The following is a 20580-nucleotide window of genomic DNA, read 5'->3' as shown; positions in this document are numbered from 1 at the left end:
TCCTTAGGTAGCCCCCTCCTATGTTTCCGCCCATTCATGACATATTCTGTTACGTTTGCATCACATGTCTATGTATACGCCCAGTTACACCTCTTTTTACTGTTATCTTTCGCGACTGCTACGCGTCATGCCTTTCTGCTCCACCCACTGCTACGCCTACTGCAATGTAATGCTATGTGTTCGCGCTATGTATATATGCCTGTGTTTTGTTATTGAATGTTAGCGCGCTCATCCCAGACCTAGCCCCAGCAGCTGCTGGGCCTCTTTTTCCCTGCTGGGCCTCTTTTTCCCTGCTGGGCCCCAGTTGTCCTGCTGGGCCCTGTCATTCTGTTCCTATGCAGGTTGTCCTGATCCTGTCCTTATGCTGTAATAAACCTGCAGAAACTCCTACTACCTCGAATCTTGACTCTTATTTATTGAGCTATCTGTTATGCTATAAGTCTAGTCAAAAATAGGGTATTATTTATTTATTTACCACATAACGGCGCCCGAACAGGGACTTGCCCTTTCCCCACGCGTCGGTGAAGCCACGCCGACCCCCTGACCCTCTGCAGTCGTGACGGAACTCTTCTGCGCAGCGGCAGATATTTCTGCTCAAGTATCCCTCAGGCCCACGGAGGAGACGGAGGAGGCGGTCCAGCATCCAAACGAGACGGTGGAGGAACGCGGCGAGTCCCGACCAGAGCCCAAGCCGAGAGTCCAAGGTCCGAGGTATCCGGAGGCCCACCTGTAACTGAAGTCCGAAGTCCGTCGTCGTAGCAGTCCAGTCCCGTCCGAGGCCTTCCGTTCCGTGCTGCCCGGTGAGTACCATTGCTGGGGTGGTATCTAGACAGGACCAATCTAAATTGACTCCTGGTCCGTGGGTTGGTGGTGCCCAGACTCACAAACGAAGTGTTCACCTAGGTGGATACGGGTCTTGATGCGTCCCTTTGTGGGACCGGTATGTTCCGTACTGTTACAGCAGTGCATCCAGTAACTCTAGTCTGTTCCGTTCTCGAGAAAATCTGTTCTGTTTCTATTTTCAGTATTCTCAGGTAATATTCTGTTCGAACTGTTATGTTATGATACTGTTTAATGTAATTCCAATGTCGTGGTATGCCTGAATTGTTTTCCCAATTGTTATCGTTCTTCGTGTATTGTATTGTTCCGATTCAAGTTTACAATGCCGCTCTTTTCAAGATTACGTCAGTTAAAAACTAGAAAGGGTCTGTTAGAGGAAGCGGTTCCTGTCCCGCCTAGGGACAGTCCAGGTCATTTTATGTATCAGAAACATGGCATAAGCGCCATAATGTATCTAGATTTATGGGTAGAGTATACCAAACAGTTAGAAGAAAAGTATAGATGGCCCGTATCGGGTACATGGGATGCCGAATGTATCATGCGAGTAGAAGAAGCATTATGGAAAAAGAAAGCCAGACAGTCACAGAAAGATGCCATCGAGTTATGGCGTAAGGAAGCGCATAGAAGAACGGAAAAGGAAGTCAGAAAGTTAGAGTTAAGTAGAGAATCCCAGGAACGAGCCCAAGAAAGAGAATTAATCGAGATAGGTGAACAAGTCAAAGCCGAACAGTCAGACAGACAGAGGCATGCCCTTATTAAGGGTATGTATCCTCTTCTTGCCGAAGGTGTGCCAAAAGCGACCCCAGAGGCATCCAGTAATTTCCCGCCACCATTAGTCCCGACCAAGCTACGTCACAAACCGACCGCAGCTGATATTTTTATTTCGTCCTATCTGGACGACACAGTCCCAGAATATGCAAATCCTGTTCGCGCTCCGCTAGTCCCTGTAAATCAGGCACTTCCCGCTCCTCCAGACACCGGAGTACCTGTTACGGTACCCCCGGTCCAGCCTACAGTTCCATTTCCCACTCTGCCAGGACGTAGAGCCTCAGTAGACGACTCCAGTTTAGGGGCCGCAGGAGGAGCTACTCCTCAAACCCCGCCGCCACACAAGCGTTTATCAGCACTCGAATTACATGCTCAAGCATCACAGCGTACTCCTAAAAGTAATAAGTCTGTCACAGAAATCAGACAAGCCCTTAATGAATGTGTCTATGATCCAGTCCCAGGCGAATATACTATGGTTTTATATTCCTTACGTGTAAGGAGAGTGACCGAGTATCTAGTCACCTTGCCGAATATGAAAGAAGATCTAGACAGAATATATCGTTTCATCCGTACAGGGGAGGATCCAGAAAGTATTGGCGAGATTATGTCTCAAAGGAAAGCCGAGATTCAGCTCATGATATTAAAGTTCCTGATCAATTGTCTAATAAGAGAACAAGATTACCCGTCTAAAGATCCCGCCGAAATGAGAATCCTGACAAGGTGGAGTGATAATATAGCCGAGGGTAAGCACAAGACCGTCAGTGCCATGGAGAGTATGTACAAGAAAATTCGTAAAGAAATAATAAGGTTACACGACCAGCGTAAAGCAGCACAAGTAAGCGAGAAAGAAAGTATCTCTGATCCTGAAGAGGAAGACGAGAATCCCGCCAGAATAGCGTATGTAGGAAAATCTAGATTTCCAGATCGCCATTTACGTCCAGAACACAAGTCTATTTTTCATCATCCAGCACCAGAACAAGGTTCTCTAGAACAAGTATTTCAAGCTACCGATCACATTCTGAAATCACGAGTCGGTTACAGTGAATTAAGTACCATGCATGAACAAGAACTAGCCCGGTCAGCAGTCCGATGGATTACTGATCCTACCACTTTTCCAGACGAAATAGTGGCACAAATGTTTCTGAAACTGCCCCCAGCCGAGCAACGACTGGTGGGTATGTATATGATCCAACACCTCATCACTCTGTATGAGGGTCAACATTCTGATCCAGGCCCGTTGCATGATATCCTGAACGAGTTACTCCAGTATAGATGGAGAGGTCTAGGTACCGATTTAATTAGTGTCATTCTAGAACAGCGCCACAAATATAGAACGTTTCTGAACCCGCATTTTGTTCATGTCTCACCTCCAGAAAGTAAATCGTTTTACATAGACAGACAGAATCCGTTACGAGAAGTCCACCCAGTCCAAGGGGCGGGTGGCGTAATGCAACGAGTGTTCGTATACACTCCGATTTCAAAGATGGAACTTCTTGAAATGAAGAAATTAATTCCCTGTCATGACAAAGATCCAGCAGGGTTCCATAGAGAATTAAAAGACATGCTCCGTATGGGAGAATACACTTACCCAGACATCATTAAAATGTTAAAGGTCCTGTTACCCGCAGGGGTGTATGAAAAGTTAAAGGAAAAAGAATGGGAGGTGGGAGAGAAAAAGATCGATTGGACAGCTCTAGAAGCTGAAGACAAGGCACGAGTACCAGGTACCGGTCTTGGAGATAAATGTAAAGAATTACCAGAATTACTGATTCAAGTTTTACCCAGATTATTGACAACTAGGAAAGAAGACTGGGATGCAATCTCAGCCTGTAAACAGAAACAAGACGAGGATATTAGTGATTTTTATTCTAGATTCGAAAAATGTTTCAGTATTAATAGTGGTCTCAAGACAAGTAGTGAGTCATACCCTCATCTTTTCGTCACCAAATTAGTCGAGAATTCAAGTCCACAAATTAAAAATCGAGTTTTGAAAGTTGAAAGCACCTGGCAAGCAAATACTCCGTCCCAGATGCTCCAGATGCTCCAGTACCACCAGAATAGAATCAGAGAAGAGCAAGAACACGAGAGAAAACGTATGAAAGACACGAAAATGAAAGTGCTAGTTGCACAATCTGTTCCTCAAGACAGTCAGAAGAGGGGTCCGAATCAAGCCAGTCATCCTGCAGCTCCCGTTAAAGGGAACTGCAATTATTGTAAACAGCCAGGTCATTTTATAAACGAGTGTGCAGTTCTGAAACATAACATAGCTACCGGTAAGACTAAAGAAAGACCACGTCCGCCTAGACAAGAACAAGTTTCACAGATTCCTCAGTCACAGAATGCACCACAGACAGTTTCCGCACCGCAGCCTATTGCTGCAACACAACACGTTACATCACAGATGTATCAGTATGCACAGTCCGAGTATCCAGAGTATCAGTCATATTCATGAAACAGCCTAGAGAGGGAGGTAGGCTTGCCTCTCATCGAGATACCTGTAGACCAAGAAGGTCCCTATGTTCACAGTCAAGTATTAGGGAAAGACAGAAAGTTTTTGATCGATACAGGGGCAAGTAGGACCACAATTAGTCATGCCGAAGTTCCAGGGGCTCCGCTCTCAGGCTCAAGAAATGTTTCCCTTGGATTTTCAGGAAAACCAATAGTTAACGAGATATCAAAGCCGGTCACTCTAGAAGTAGGTCCATTGTCCCGTACTACTGATCTGTTACTTACTAAGACATGTCCAGAAAATCTATTAGGCATTAAGACACTGAAAGAGTTAGGTGCAGTTATTTGCTGTTCCCCAGAGGGAATACGTCTGTTCCTACGTGACTTCAAGGGTCACTATGTATTACGAGATTTTGATTCAAGATTGTCTAATGTTCCACAGCATTTATGGGCGCAAGGTCCAACTGATGTAGGTTACATGCAAATCACACCCCATCGTGTGACTCTCAAGCCAGGTGTAGTGTTACCCCGAATCAGACAGTACAGATTGCCACCTGAGGCTGTAGCAGCCTTATCCAAAATTATTTACGAGCTCATGGCTCAAGGAGTAGTTGTAGAAACTGACTCCAATGTATGTAATTCTCCGATCATTCCAGTCATGAAACGTACTGATCCAAATGCACCCCCAGTATATCGATTAGTGATTGATTTACGAGAGCTTAATAAATGTATTATTCCTCAGTACCCAGTTGTCCCAGATATTTCTTCCCTGTTAACAGCCATTGATTCCGAAGCCATGTTTTTCACTGTCATAGACCTCAAGAATGCATTTTTCAGTGTTCCAATTCATCCAGACAGCCAGTTTCTTTTCGGATTTTGTTTAAATGGAAGGAGCTATATGTTTACACGCGCTCCTCAAGGTTTCACAGAAAGTCCTAGTATTTACAGTCAAGCACTCAAGAGACAACTAGACAATATTCACATGCCAACTGACACTGCCCTGCTCCAGTATGTCGATGATCTACTGATCACAGCCCGTTCTGAACGTGCTTGCGAGCGAGCATCACTTACAGTTCTGTATTTCCTTGCCGAGATGGGGCACAAGGTGTCACCTTCGAAGCTTCAATTCTGTGTCCAGCAAGTGGTATACTTAGGACACTTGCTGTCCAAGAGGGGTAGGCAGTTGACACCCGACCGTATCCAGTTAATAGCGAGTCTTCCCCAGCCCAGAACCCAGAAGGAGGTACGTGCCTTTATCGGCCTTACTTCTTATTGTAGACAATGGATTCCCCAGTATGCATTTCTAGCCAAGCCACTGATACAGTTAACGACACAGGAGGCAGCCGTATCGACTGTCCTCCCTTGGACATCTGACCATACACTTAGTTTTAACGAGTTAAAGAAAGCCTTATGTCAAGCTCCAGTTCTAGCCACACCGAACTATAGTAAGCCTTTTACACTTTTTGTTACTGAACGCGAAGGTACAGCATTGTCTGTTCTCACACAAGATCAAGCAGGACAATACAAGCCCTGTGCTTATTTTTCGAGCACATTAGATCCAGTCGCCCAGGCGTTGCCTGCGTGCCTCAAGTCAGTTGCAGCCACAGCACTAGCTATCAGACAAAGTGATTCCATAGTTTTAGGACATTCCCTGACCGTACAAGTTCCACATTCAGTAGAAGTTCTTTTAAACCGAACACAAACTCAGCACTTGACAATTGCACGTTTAACAGGTTATGAATTGACACTGTTCCAGCCACACATAGAAATTAGACGCTGCAACGTCCTGAATCCTGCTACACTGTTACCAGCAGTTAATGAAAATCCAGACCCACATGATTGTGTGGAAGTAGTTAACATTACGACAAAGCCAAGACAAGACCTGACAGACATTCCGTTACCAGATCCTGACCTGACACTTTATGTGGATGGTTCATGTATGAGAACTAGTACAGGAGAACTAGTCGCCGCGTATGCAGTGACTACTGACACTGAAGTTATTGAAACACACCGTATTGACACCCTGTCCGCTCAAGCAGCAGAGCTAGTCGCTCTGACACAAGCCTGTATACATGCCAAGAACCTGAAGGTTAATGTTTACACAGATTCACGTTACGCATTCGGAGTTGTACACGACTTCGGAGTGCTCTGGCAGGAGAGAGGTTTCATGACTTCTCATGGAACCAAGATTCAGCATGGTCTCCTTATTCAAGCCCTGTTAGATGCCATACATTTACCGACATCTATTGCTATCATGAAGTGTAAAGCACATACGAAAGTTACTGACATTATTTCCCAAGGTAATGATCTAGCAGACCGCACAGCCAAGCTTACAGCACAGACTCCAGACATTCCAGTTAACATGACACATACTCCAGATCCGATTACATGCATGACAGTTAAGGACCCTACACAAGATGTCATAGATATCCAGTTACATGCTACTCCCGATGAAATCAAGAAATGGTCTGAACAAGGAGGGGTCCAGACAGATCAAGGATGGTTAACGAAGGGTAGAGCCACATGGTTTCTCCCTGATTCTATGGTTCAAGTCATTATCAATACCGCACATAGTCCAGCCCATTTAGGAGAAAAAGCTATGTTAGACAGTATCCAGAACATTTGGTTCAATAAGCATTTACGAGCTGCAGCCAAGCAGAAAGTCCGCACCTGTATGATATGTTGTCAGTTTAATCCAGGTAAAAGTGTCCCGGTGGAACAAGGTGGTTTCCAGCCCCCTGACCACCCTTTTGAGGTCCTCCAGATGGATTATATTCAGATGGAGCGATGTCGAGGTTTCAAGTATGTCCTTGTAGTTGTATGCGCTTTGTCCAGGTGGACAGAAGCATATCCAGTCCCAGATTACACAGCCGCGACCACTGCCAAGCAGTTGGTTCGTGAATTTTTCCCTAGATATGGACTCCCTAGAGTCGTATATTCTGATAACGGTCAGCCATTTTCATCCGAACTCATGAAACACGTTTCCCTGTTGTTAGGGTACCAGTGGAAGTTCCATTGTGTACGCCATCCTGAAGCAGCCGGTCTCGTAGAGAGACATAATCAGACCCTGAAAATCCGCATTGCAAAAGTCTGTAAAGACAAAGGTGTAGACTGGCTAGTAGCTTTGCCAGTCGCTTTGTTTTATATGCGCATGGTCGCACATTCCAGATCAGGTCTGTCCCCGTATGAGGTCGTATTCGGCCGCCCCCCTAACATGTGGGGTACTCCTAGACCCCGAAGTATTACCGATGTTTCATGTAATATGCTGACAGATTACCTAGCTTCCTTGATGTCTGCCCTCAACTCATGTCGTTCACAGGTTGCCGCCGCATTTCCAGACAATACCGAGGTGGCACCGCACGAGATCGTTCCAGGCTCCCTTGTGATGATCAGAAATTTCGACAGATCAAGTCCGCTGGAACCACGTTGGAAGGAGCCACGCCAGGTCCTCTTGACCACCCGTACTGCCGTCAAGTTGGAAGGCAGGAAGGGGTGGGTCCACCTTTCTCATGTAAAACTTTTCAAAGGATTGAAATCAGCCTCCAAGAACATTTCCAAGGATTTCCAGGATTCGAAAGATTGCCAGAACATTGTTTTAAAGGACTGTCCCGCACAAGACATTATTACAACCCCTCCCTTGTTAGAGAAAACTCCGCAACAGGAGTATAAGCTCAAATTAAGGTCTAGTAAAATAAGTCAGTCAGTTTGATTGTATAAGTCCTCCCCTAGGTGAAACGGTTAGACTGTTTCTGACATGTATAAAATAGACCCCCATAGTGAGAGAGTCAGTCGAAGTTCACTTCAATGTATCGTTTTTCTGAGTTTCATATTATTTCTCAGCATAATGATTTCCTGCACTAGTTACGCACTTTTCCTGTGTTTTCCAGTTCCTCATGTAAATATGTCTACTAATGCTACAGTAGAGCACACGTTTAGTGATCTGCCTCCTCACGAATATTCATACCGCCTCGCTATGCGTAACAACACATTCATCCGTATGTTACATTACTCACACCAGACCAGCAATGCCACTAATTGTTGGGTGTGTGGTCGACTCCCCCCTTTCCAGACACCGAAGGGAGTTCTGCCACTTTTTCCTTATCCATTCTCACACAATGGTTCGTGTGGAGCATGGTCCACGTTAACGTCATCCTCAACAGATATGTCTTTTCTTAACAGTACATGTTTTCCAGACAAGCAAGGTCTCCCCCACAGAACAGGTTTAGATCTAGAAAATGAAGTTTATAATTTAGGTAATTATTCGTCGAATTTCATGGTCCTGAATGTTCAGTCTGATACTACTCCAGACTTACCTGCTATTTCAGTACTACCAGTCAAAGGCGAATTATGTGTCCGTAGTTATGGTTCTGTACACATAGGTCATAGTGAATGTACTACTGTTATCAAGTATAGTGACAGTGGGAAATCTATTTTCAAAGCTTCACGTCATTCTTATTTTATTTGTGGTCAAACTGCATATGTCCGTCTGCCCCTCAATTGGGAGGGAACCTGTTACATTGCCTTCCTACTGCCACCTGTTTTTCTAGCCCCATCTGATTATCACAGAAACACACATCTAGTACACATTAGACATAGAAGGGAGTCCCCAATTGTCGATTATACTGAAACTACTCTAGAACAGTATACAGATTTCAATAAAGGTTTCTTCTTCTTTGTAGGACCTGTCCAGAATAGCAAACTGATCCGTAGGTTAACAAGAACCCTTGAAGCTGTAGTCAATGAGACTGCCTCTGCTCTAGGTAACCTAACCGAAGAACAATCTGCTATGAGATTTGTCGTTTTGCAAAATCGTCTCGTCCTTGACGTCATACTGGCCGATAGGGGCGGGGCCTGTAGAGTCATCGGATCTAGTTGCTGCATTTTCATTCCAAATAACGCGCCGTCTGTTTATTCAGCTATAACCAGACTCCATAAAATTGCCCATCTGTTACATCAAGATCCAGGCACCTGGACATGGTCCGGTTGGTTCTGGAATATAATTTCCGCATGGGGATGGAAAGTCCTGTCCTTTCTAGGTATTGCAGTAGCGATCATATTCAGCTGCTGCCTCTGTATACAATGTGGCCCTGCGATTTGCAGCATGTGTGCTACCTCTTGTATTCCTAGTCCCAAGCCCCGTTCTAAATCCCGTTCCAAGACAATTCGAGACGAGCAAATGGTACTGTATGAAATGATAGATGGTATCATGAAAATTGATGTTTCCTGATGGAAACGTAGTGACAAGGAGGGAATGTGGAAAAGTAAATTTTGCCATGTTCTGTGTCCCTACGCCTCATCCATCATATGTTATGTGTGCATGACCAATATGCATATGTTATTCCCCATGTCCGATTAATGACGCAATTCCAGTTGTGTCCACCTCTGATATGTCAGTTTCCAGTTCTCGTGAATAATACGAATATCAGGCCTATGTAAAGTAATGCTGCCACGTTTCTCAGTGTGCACGTTATTCCATTATAAAGTCCCCGTTTCCAGGCCTCAAAAAGGGCCCGGACCACAGATTCAGCTCCTGTCTCCTGAAAGCCTCGCTGAGGAGCGATACAGCCCCCACCTGTATCCTCGACCCTTCACTTACTTCCTGCCTCGCAGTGCCCGGTGTAGCTTGGCTCTGCCTCTGAGTCTGCCAAAAGTATGTTATAGTTCCAGTTATCAGTTCAGTCCTCCTTCTGCATTCCTGAGCTACTGAACTGCATCAATAGTTTCCGTCATTGTCTAGCCTTCTCGGCTCCACGTTAGAGAAATACTGTATTAATGGTCATTTAATATTCTTCATCACGCACTACATGTAGAATAATGCATGGTCCAGTCTTAGAATCAAGTTAGCTTTTTCCCCTCATGACTTCTAGTTTATATCAACATGTTCCCTAAACATCAGATACCAGATAGGGTTTAGGTACATGTCGCTCCGACCCTCCAGACTCTAGTCTCTGCTCCTAACACAGAGTTCATAGCCCCCAGCTTCTCCTAGTAACACGTCATTGCTAGTTTTCGCGCACCATTAGGTTAGAGGTCCCGGCTCCTTAGGTAGCCCCCTCCTATGTTTCCGCCCATTCATGACATATTCTGTTACGTTTGCATCACATGTCTATGTATACGCCCAGTTACACCTCTTTTTACTGTTATCTTTCGCGACTGCTACGCGTCATGCCTTTCTGCTCCACCCACTGCTACGCCTACTGCAATGTAATGCTATGTGTTCGCGCTATGTATATATGCCTGTGTTTTGTTATTGAATGTTAGCGCGCTCATCCCAGACCTAGCCCCAGCAGCTGCTGGGCCTCTTTTTCCCTGCTGGGCCTCTTTTTCCCTGCTGGGCCCCAGTTGTCCTGCTGGGCCCTGTCATTCTGTTCCTATGCAGGTTGTCCTGATCCTGTCCTTATGCTGTAATAAACCTGCAGAAACTCCTACTACCTCGAATCTTGACTCTTATTTATTGAGCTATCTGTTATGCTATAAGTCTAGTCAAAAATAGGGTATTATTTATTTATTTACCACAAGAGACCAAATAGTGAGATGCACTAGCAATAGCAGAATTCAAGAGAAACTACTCCAAAAACAACCTGACCTCGACTAAGCTATTGAAATAGCTAAATCCATCGAGCATACAGCTAAATGCATAAAAGAAATAAGACACAAAGCAAATCAAGGGGAACACACCAATGCTGATAGTAATTTAGTATCTGAAATAGAGGAAGCCTCAGAGGAGGGGGAAGTATTGAAGATCAAAGGGGAAAAACACTCCCAAGCTGAGAAATCCAAAACCGCTGCTACGAACAAACTCAAGTGCTCCCGTTGTGGCAGCAATAATCATCTGGCCAATAACCCTGCATGTCCTGCTATTTCAGCTATGTGCAAGAAATGTAATAAAAAAGGCAATTTTTCAAGGCTTTGCCATAGTCCCAGTCCGAGGTATTTTCCCCTTCAAGTTCACAAGAGAAAAAAGTACAGTCCATTAACAAAATTGTTTTCCAAATAAAAGAGTCTGAAGAGGTCAATCAAATAGAGTATCCCCAATGTGAGGTCAGAATTGAAGGGAAGTTAGTTAAAATGTACGCAGACTCTTGTTCATCATTCACATTGATGAATTTAGCTGACTTTAAGAATATTAATATATGTGATGAAAAGGATTTGTTGGGAGCGGATATCAATCCTCATAGCAACACAAAAGGACTTATTCCTGTCAAGGGTATGTTAAACTCCAACATCACCTTTAAAGACCATTCCACTCTAGGTAAGGTTTACATTGTAGAGGAAGGCTCCAACCTTCTGGCGTGGCAACACCAAAAAGAACTGGGCATAATACTTAATCCTAACAGCTTGAGCAGGTGCTTTCCATGGACTCACCTAGTTGCAGTGACAAGTGGGTTAAGGATTTCCTGGAAGTATTTTCATCTGAATTGGGGCTCCTAAAAACTTCCAAAACAAGATTAAACTGAAGATTAACGCTAAACCCATCACCCATAAAACTAGGCCCATACCACACTTAATGGGTGAACCTTTAAGGGAGGAACTGGACAGACTACAAAAACTGGGGTTTATCAGGCCTGTAGATTTCAGTGCATGGGTTTCTCCAGTAGTTATAGCTAAAAAAGCCGATAAAAACGGAATAAGATTATGCATAGACCTCAGAGATCTCAATGACAACATTATAGTGGAAAGATTCCCACTTCCCCGCATTCACGAAGCATTGAGCACCATGGGGGAGGCAAGTTGCTTTAGTGTACTAGACTTATCAAGCGCATACCACCAGGTGGAACTTCACCCTGAGTCAAGGGAACTTACTACCTTCACCACTGACTTATGCTCCTTCTTGTTCCTCCGCATGCCGTTCGGGTTGGCTTCTGCGGCTGCGGTTTTTCAAAAGATTATGAAGCACATCTTGGAAGGAATCCCTCATACTATTTGCTTCCAAGACGATGTCTTAATATATGGTGTCACTAGGGAGGAACATGATACCTATCTCAGGTCAGTTCTTGGGAAGTTCAAAGAAGCAGGTCTCACTCTCAATGAAAAGAAATGTAGGATTGGAGTGGGGTCTGTAGAGTACTTGGGGCATTCAATATCTAAAGAAGGTTTCCGTCCTAAGCTCAGCCTCCTAGAGGCCATAGAAAAAGCTCAAGCCCCCACAAACAAGTAAGAGTTACTGTCTTTCTTGGGTCTCGCTGTGTATATTGCAAAGTATGCCAAAAATTTTACGGACATTGCTGGAGATCTCAGAGATCTCACTAAGAGTCATGCCCAATTCAAATGGTCAGAAGTACACCAGAATGCTTTTGAGGCCATTAAGTCAGCTATTCTTAATGCCCCATATCTGTGTAACTTTGATCCCTCTAGGAAAACTATACTCACCACGGATGCCAGTAACAAAGGGCTGGGTGCTACCCTGTCTCAAGTCATCGCAGGCAGAGAAAGAATAGTGGCATTTGCCTCTCGCACCCTGACCAGTGCAGAAAAAAACTATTCAGTAATAGAAAAGGAGGCACTAGCCTGTTTCTGGGCCGTGAGACACTTCAAGTTTTACCTATGGGGCATCCAATTCACAGTTCGAACGGATCACAAACCCTTGGTGTACATTTTCAGTTCTAAGGGGGCTACCAGCTGCACTCCTAGGATTGCCAAATGGGTACTAGGGTTAGAAAGTTTCATCTTCAAGGTGGAGTTTGTTGCCGGAGACCATAACAAGGCAGCAGACTTCCTATCAAGAGCACCTTTGGATAAGGTGGAGCAGTTTGAAGTTCAGGAATTCCCAATTTTACAAGTACATTCAAACACCATTAGCAAGGAGGAATGGACTGTAAGTATGAACAATGACCCAACTATCCGCAAATTGAAGGACCTGACTGTAAATGGGTGGCCTGAGAGTCGCAAAGAGGTCGATGATGAACTGAGCAAATTCTGGGAAGTAAAACATGAAATTAGTCTTAATAATGAATTGCTCTGGAGAAAGGACAAAATAATACCCCCAAAGATCTTAATAGACAAACTGATCGATCTAGTCCATGAAGGACATTTGGGGAGAAGCCTTACGAAGAAGAGACTCAGGGAACATTACTGGTTTCCTGGCATGGATTCATGGGTGGAGAGCAAGGTGAAGAACTGCTGCGCTTGCGCCAACAGTGACAAATCCAAACATATTCGGAAGGTCCCAATATTGCCGGTGGCAATCCCGAGTAAACCATGGGACAAACTGGCGCTGGATATCATAGGCCCGATCAACAGATCAGGGATGAATAAACGTTTTATTTTCACTTTGACTGACTTCCATTCACACTGGGTGGTGCTCAAAATGGTCGATGACATCACTACCGGATCCTTAATAGAGTTCTTGAGCGAAACGTTCTCCAATGAAGGCATTCCCTCCGAACTGGTCACGGATAACGGAGTACAGCTCACTTCATCAGCAATGTCAGAATTCTTGGGAAAGCTAAAGATTACGCATCTCAAAACAGCATTGTACTGCCCGCGGGCAAATGGCATGATCGAAAGAGTGAATAGAATGATCAAAGAGAACATCCAGTTAGTATGTGCCAATAATGTTCAAGTAGAAAAATCAATCAGAGAGTTATTATGAGCCTTCCACACAACTCCAAACACAGTAACTGGAATATCTCCATTTTGTTCCCTAGGAAAAAGGAAGCCGAGTACTAAATTCTTCCCTTCATGGATAGGAGGTGGGGATGGTTCTGATCACTCGTTTGAGGAAGCTAAAGAGAAAATACAATCTCATCAGGCCAAATATAAAGAGCAATACGATAATAGGCATGGATGCAAAGCACCAAATTGGGCGGTTGGAGAGATGGTAATGGTAAGGAGACCGGACGTTACAGGAAATTTTGAATCCAAATACTTAAAGCCCAAAAAGATCGTAGAAGTTAAAAAAAACACTGTAATATTAGAGAATGGACAGAACTGGAGCATGGACCGATTGGCAAAGTATCATGACCCAGGAACCCCTGCACAGGGGGTCTCTCGGAAAACCACTGACCAAAGGGTACACACCAAGAGAGTTACCAATGCTCCTAACTGGCACAAGGACTGTAGGATGTATTAATGTATATTGTAAACAAGTATAATCTCCTTGCATTTTGTTAGGAAGGAAGATGTGTTATAATCCATATGTTTTAATATGCAGATTACTGGTTGCTAAAGGTGCTATATTCACGAAGTAATTGTATGCTTAGCAATGGTTTATAATAATCCTATTACTAATGTCGGGCTATGTTCTAGCTCTACTAAGGTTAAGGTATTTGTTTCATACATGTTGTTATTTAGACTTGGTATGTTCCTCCACCCCTCTCCCTTCTTTCCCTTTGGAACGTCCCTTACCCCTGGATGCGGCTTTAGAATGTTCACAGTGAGTAGGGGGAACTTGAGGAGAGAGATGCACTGATGGTCCTGTTAACCTGGTGGCACTGTGGAGGTCGTGAATGAAGAAGAAGTTTAATCAGCCCTTGTCTGGTATACTTTTTAACAGTATTCATAAGGCCCTCCACAGGCGTGTAAGGTTGCCATTCCTGTGCCTTTCCTCATCTACGTCCAGTCATGGAATATTACGACGAATATCCTGAGAAGGAGGATCCCCTTGCGGAGATGCCCTGGGGAATGCCTTTCATGACGCTGTTGATTCCTCTATTTATCAGGCTGTTGGCCAGGCTATTTCTCCCTTGGAAGACAGGCTTTCCCGCCAGATTAATGACGCATTCTCGCACCTTGAACAGCGCATTGGGGCTCCCTCAACTCCAATTGCCCCTCCTGTCTCTGTCCCGGTTGGTTCCCCTCCGGCTAAGCGAGCCCGGGTTCCTTGGTGGATTCAGACACTTTTGAGCTCCTACATCAGGCTTTTCTTGATAGTCGGGCAGTACAACCGACTGCGCTTCTTCCCCCTCCCCCTCCTCCGACATCCAAGCCTAAGGATCCGGACACCTCTGGTGATCCTGACACCGACCCAGGCCCCTCGGGGTCTTGGCTTCCCCCCTGCCCTGCAGTTCCCCCTCCGGTCACCTAGGACTCGGACATGTTGGACTCAAACGATATTGTTCATCCGCGCTCTTCGGAGTGGGTCCCAGGGGTGAAGGTGGCCACTTATGTGGCGGAGCACATCCGCCGTCCTTTGGAAAAGGAGGCCCGGAATTGTTTGCGGGCGGAATGTCCTGTTTGGAGAGCCCTTCGTGAAGGAGCTTGGCAAATTCGTAAACACCTTCACTTCCCTTGATAGGGCGCAGTCAACAATCAATAAGGTATTTACCCGTGTTTTTCACAGGGCCGGCCGAGGCAGGGGTCACGAGGTCACCAGCAGGGTAACCAGAAAGGCTCCGGACAACAGCAGGAACAGTCCCGCTTTGGGAATTTCTATCCTACAAGAGGACGCAGAGACAAAGGAAGAGGATTCCGTGGAGGTGCCTCCAGTGCAAACCACGGTGAGTGTTCGCCTTTCTTCCCCATCAAAAATAGGGGGCGGTTGGCAAGTTGCTACCAGGCTTGGTTGCCTCTCAAATACGATGCATGGGTTCTCCAGATGGTGCGGGGGTTACAAATAGAATTCATGGGGTCCCCAGTGCAACCCTCCCCTCCTTGACCCATTCAGTTTTCGGCCTCAGATGCTGCCCTTGTGGACGCAGAGGTCTACTCGCTACTGCAAAAGGGCACCATCTCCCTCTCTGTGCGCCACCCGGAAGGGTTTTTGAGCAATATTTTCTTGGTACAAGACGGACGGTGGCAAGAGGCCCGTCATAAACTTGAGCGAATTCAACGAATGGCTGGTTTACCGCCATTTCAAAATGGAGGGCATTCACCTCCTTCGAGATGTTTTACGCCCCGGCTACTGGATGGTCCGCTTGGACCTCAAGGATGCTTATTTGGTGGTCCCAATTGTTCCTCCATACAGGAAGTTCCTGCAGTTCATGTGGGGAGGCTGCATTCACGAGTTCACCTCCCTCCCGTTCGGCCTCTCGTCGGTGCCTTGGTGTTTTACAAAGGTCCTCAAGCCGGCGGTGGAGTTTTTGAGGGCCAGAAGGGTCAGAATGATTGTGCATTTAGACGACCTCCTCTTGAGGGCTTTGTGTCCTCGTCGCCTGGAGGCTCAGCTTCAGATTTTTTTTTTTTTTTTTTTTTTTTTAAGCTTATATCGCGCACAGCTACCCACAGTGGGTTTCCCGGCGCAAGGGATAGACTAAAGAAGAAGGAGGCAACTTCACCTGATTTGAGCTACAGCAGACTATAAGGCACGTTGAGTGAAAAGCAGTGTCTTTAAGGCCTTACGGAAGCGGAACAAATTGGTCTCTAATTTTAGAGCCAAAGGGAGTGAGTTCCAATATTTAGGTCCTAGAGTGGAAAAGGAGCGACCTCCCATCTTTGTCAGCTTCCATCTTGGCATGGTAAAATTTCCCATGTCTGATGACCTTAATGGCCGTAAGGGTTTATAGGGTGTTATCAGCTTTTGGAGGTAGGCTGGGGCACTGCCCTGCTTAACCTTGAACATATAGCAGAGTGCCTTGAATTTGATACGTTCAGGGATACTCAACCAGTGAAGGTCATGTAAGGCGGCCTTGGCTGAGGAGCGTCTGGGAACATTCTTAAGAAGGCGTGCAGCTGCATTTTGCACTACTTGTAGCACCTGTAAGGTGGCTTTGTCTGCACCCAGATAAAGGATATTGCCATAGTCCAGGCGAGATGTTACAAGCGCCTGGACTACAGTTCTGCGGGATGGAAGAGGGAGCATCCATAGGATCTTGTGGAGCCACCGTAACGTTGAAAAACAGATGGCCGCAACCTTAGTGGCCTGTTGTCGCATAGATAATCTATCATCTATGATAACACCCAGGTTGCGGACAGCGGTGGAAGGAGTTGGCGCGGTACCCAATTCAACAGGCCAGTGGCTGGGACCCCAGAGATGTTTATTCCGGCCCAGGATGACCACCTCGGTCTTCTCCCCATTCAGTTTGAGACAGTTTCTCCGCATCCAATCGGCCACAAGAGTGAGGCCAGACTTGAGTGCGGAGATGTTGTTCTCGTCTCTCCCTGATAGGGAGAAGACAATCTGGGTATCATCCGCGTACGAAAACAGGGTAAGTCCCGCCTGTTCTACAATGGATGCCAAGGGTTTAACATAAATATTAAATAATAAGGGACTAAGGATTGAGCCTTGAGGGACACCGCGGGTAGAAGGACAGATGGTGGATGCTGCTTTAGGAGAGAACACTTGGAAACTTCGGTCATTAAGGAAAGACACCAGCCAGGCCAAGGCCTGGCCACCTACTCCTAGAGATTTCAGAGAGTCAATAAGGATGGAATGTGACACGGTGTCGAACGCTGCGCTCAAATCCAACAGGATGAGCGCCATAGTGTTACCTTGGTCGACACCGTGCCTCAGACTCTCCGTTACCCCCAGGAGTGCTGTCTCAGTTGAGTGCCTAGGCCGGAAACCCGACTGAGAAGGGTGGAGAAAGGCGGTGTTTTCGACCAGTTTGGCGGTAGCCCTCCTACAAGGCCTAGGTTTTGTAATCAACAGGGACAAGTCTCTATTACAACCGACCCAGTCTCTTACCTTCTTGGGGTTCGTCATCGACTCGCTGTCGTCTTCTCTCAATCTCCCGGCCAAGAAAATTGCCAAGATCCGCCACGAGTTGCGTCGTGTTCTGGCCATCCACCAAGTATCTGTCCGTCAGATAGCGCAGGTGGTGGGCCTTTTCTCGGCCTCCATTCAGGCCATCTTTCTGGGCCCCCTGCATTACAGGGCTTTGCAGCGCCTTAAACCGTACTTCCTCCGGAAGGGGTACCCTTACTCACACAAGGTGGCCCTGACTCCCGAGGTGAGAGCCAAGATCCGATGGTGGTTAGACCATATGGAGGCCTGGAAAGGGCGTGTGATCTTCGGCTCTACCCCAGATCTAGTGATAGAGTCCGATGCCAGCAGGCTCGGTTGGGGTGCGCGCTGCGGGGATTTGTCCACAGGAGGTTTGTGGTCTCCAGAAGAACAGAAATTACACATAAACTGTCTGGAGCTTCTGGCAGGTTCCTTTGCCGTACGGTGTAGGACGAGAGACTTAGTGCAGTTGTGCGTCCTCCTGAAGATGGACAACATTTCGGTGGTCCGGTATGTGAACCACCTGGGGGGGCACCAAATCAAAAGCCCTCTCAGATCTGGCGGCAAGTTTTTGGCAGTACTGCCTGGACAGTCAGATCTCGGTCACAGCCGAATACCTGCCGGGTCGAGACAACTGGGAGGCGGACTTCCAGTCGCGCCATTTCCAGGATTCCAGCATGTGGATGCTGGACTGAGCCGTCTTTGCAGCCTTGAGCGACCATTGGGGTCCGTTCTCAGCGGATCTGTTTGCGTCCCGTCTGGAACACCAGACGCCCGAGTTCTTCAGCTGGAGGCTGGACCCCTCGGCAGCGGCCACAGATGCTTTTCTCCAGGATTGGAACCTGGAGCAGGGGTACGCGTTCCCTCCATTCGCGATGATCACGTGCTCTTCGGCTCAGATTCGCAGACAGGGGGCGGATCTGGTGTTGATTTTTCCCCTGTGGAGGTTGCATGTGTGGTTTCCAGTTCTTCTGGAACTTTCTTGGGATTTTCCAATCCTACTCCCCCAGTTTCCAGCTCTTCTCACAAATCCAGAAAAGAATCCTCACCGCTGGTGTTAGCGGGCTCTCTGTTTCTCTTGGCGTGGCGGATTTCCGAGGCAGGTGGGAAACCCCGGGCTTTCGAGAGAGGCTGAGAACCTCATTTCCATAGCCTGGGCGGACAGTAAAGTTAAACGATACCGGTCCGCATGGAGTCGATGGTCCCATTGGTGTCTGCGACGGGGTTACGATCCCTTGGTCGCTGACGTTGTTGCCGTGGTGAATTTCTTGGCGCAGCTAGCTTCCAATGGCCTTGCTTACCGATCTATAAATACATTTCGGTCAGCAATTTCCTCTGGTCATGTTCCAGTCAATAGTACCCCGGTTGGGGAACACCCCCTGGTTTGCAAGCTTCTGCGGGGCGTGAGACTGTCCTTGCCCCCTGAGCCTCGTTACTCCTCCCTCTGGGATGTCAATCAGGTTCTGAACCTTTTTCTTTCCTGGCAGACTAACAGGTTTCTGTCTCGGAAGGAGCTTTCTGCAAAGTTGGCTATGCTCCTCTGCCTGGTTTCGGTCGACGAGTCTCGGATGTCCGGGCCTTGGACATTACTGGAAGGATTTTCTCTCCTGAGGGAGTAACCCTTACCCTTCTGCGACGCACTAAATGTCATACCAGGGTTATTTTATACCTGGCATTTCCAGACTCGCCGAAACTGTGCGTGGTCTCAAGGCGTATGAAGAAATGATGGAGGATTTCCGTCCCCCTGGAGAGCGCCAGTTACTCATTTTGCTCCAGAAGCCCTTCAAAGCTGTCTCCTCACCCACGATCGCCAGGTGGGTTATGCAGGAGGCTGGCATAAGTTTGCAGCATTTTGGTGCATACTCCGCTCGTTGAGCAATGGCCTCGGAGGCATTTGGATTGGGCGCACGCCTGGAAGATATCCTTATAGCGGCAGATTGGTCTTCGGACTCTACCTTTAAGAAGTTCTACTTCAAACCAGTTCTAAATATGGTGCAACTGGTTGTGGGCAAGCTTTGAACAAGCATAATCCTCGCCTCCATTCCTGACATAGAATGAAAAATGTCCTAGCTAACGTAACGGAAAGTTTCAATTCTATTAAGGACTCGGAGGCGAGGATTATCCCGCCCATTGCTCCAGGAGGAGATCCCTCCCCTTAAGGTAGTAAGTAACAGCTTTCCATGGAATGTGTTTCTGCCTGTTGGTTATAATCTGTTTACTCTGTAATGGGTTGGTTCTGTGTTCAATGGGTAACGTGTCCCTGTCCTCAACAGGTTCTAATGCCCAAAAACAAGATGTCTGAAGAGTGCGGAACAGCTGTCGTCGTGCTCAGATAGAGGAAGAATGGACACTAGCAAAGGGCTTAGGGCCAGATGTAGGTAATCCAGATTTACCGATTCTAAAATACAGAATTTTACCGATTTGGTATTTTAGAATCGGTAAATGGGATGTAGGTATTCATTCGTTTTTTTTTACCAAATCTGTAAGATTCGGTAAATACAGAATCGGTATTTACCGATTCGGTATTTCCCATTCATCCCTATGGGCCTCCAGGCCCATAGGAATGAATGGGAATTACCGAATCGGTAAATACTGATTCGGTAAAAGGGGGAGCACATTCAAGGGTGGCAGGGTGTCACTTTGACACCCTGTTGCACCCCTGAATAGTGCATGGGTGCACATGTGGCACACATGCATGCCCTAAGGGCATGTATGTCTGCCACATGGCACTGTCATAAATAGCAATAAATTGCTTTTTATAGGGTTTTTGATATTTACCACCAACTTATAGTTGGTGGTAAATAACGAATCCTGAAATGGGAAAAGCACTAATTTCAGTGCTCCCTACATTAAGGATTCGGTAATCTACTGAATCGGTATTTTAAGAATTCGGTAATTTACCGATTCCTTAAATTATTGAT

The 20580-nt window shown here is 46.4% G+C and overlaps 1 protein-coding gene across 8 annotated transcripts in view; it reads right to left on the bottom strand.

Moving 5' to 3' along the window:
- Positions 1-20580, bottom strand: part of LOC144761592 (monocarboxylate transporter 10-like) — a 1000737-nt gene that overhangs the window by 316487 nt on the left and 663670 nt on the right. The gene's annotated exons all lie outside the window — the stretch shown is intronic.

Source organism: Lissotriton helveticus, chromosome 6 (genome assembly GCF_964261635.1).
Source record: "Lissotriton helveticus chromosome 6, aLisHel1.1, whole genome shotgun sequence".
NCBI classification, from domain to species: Eukaryota; Metazoa; Chordata; class Amphibia; order Caudata; family Salamandridae; genus Lissotriton; species Lissotriton helveticus.
The sequence above is the reverse complement of the archived record's forward strand: the minus strand, read 5'-3'. Positions and strand labels throughout refer to the sequence as shown.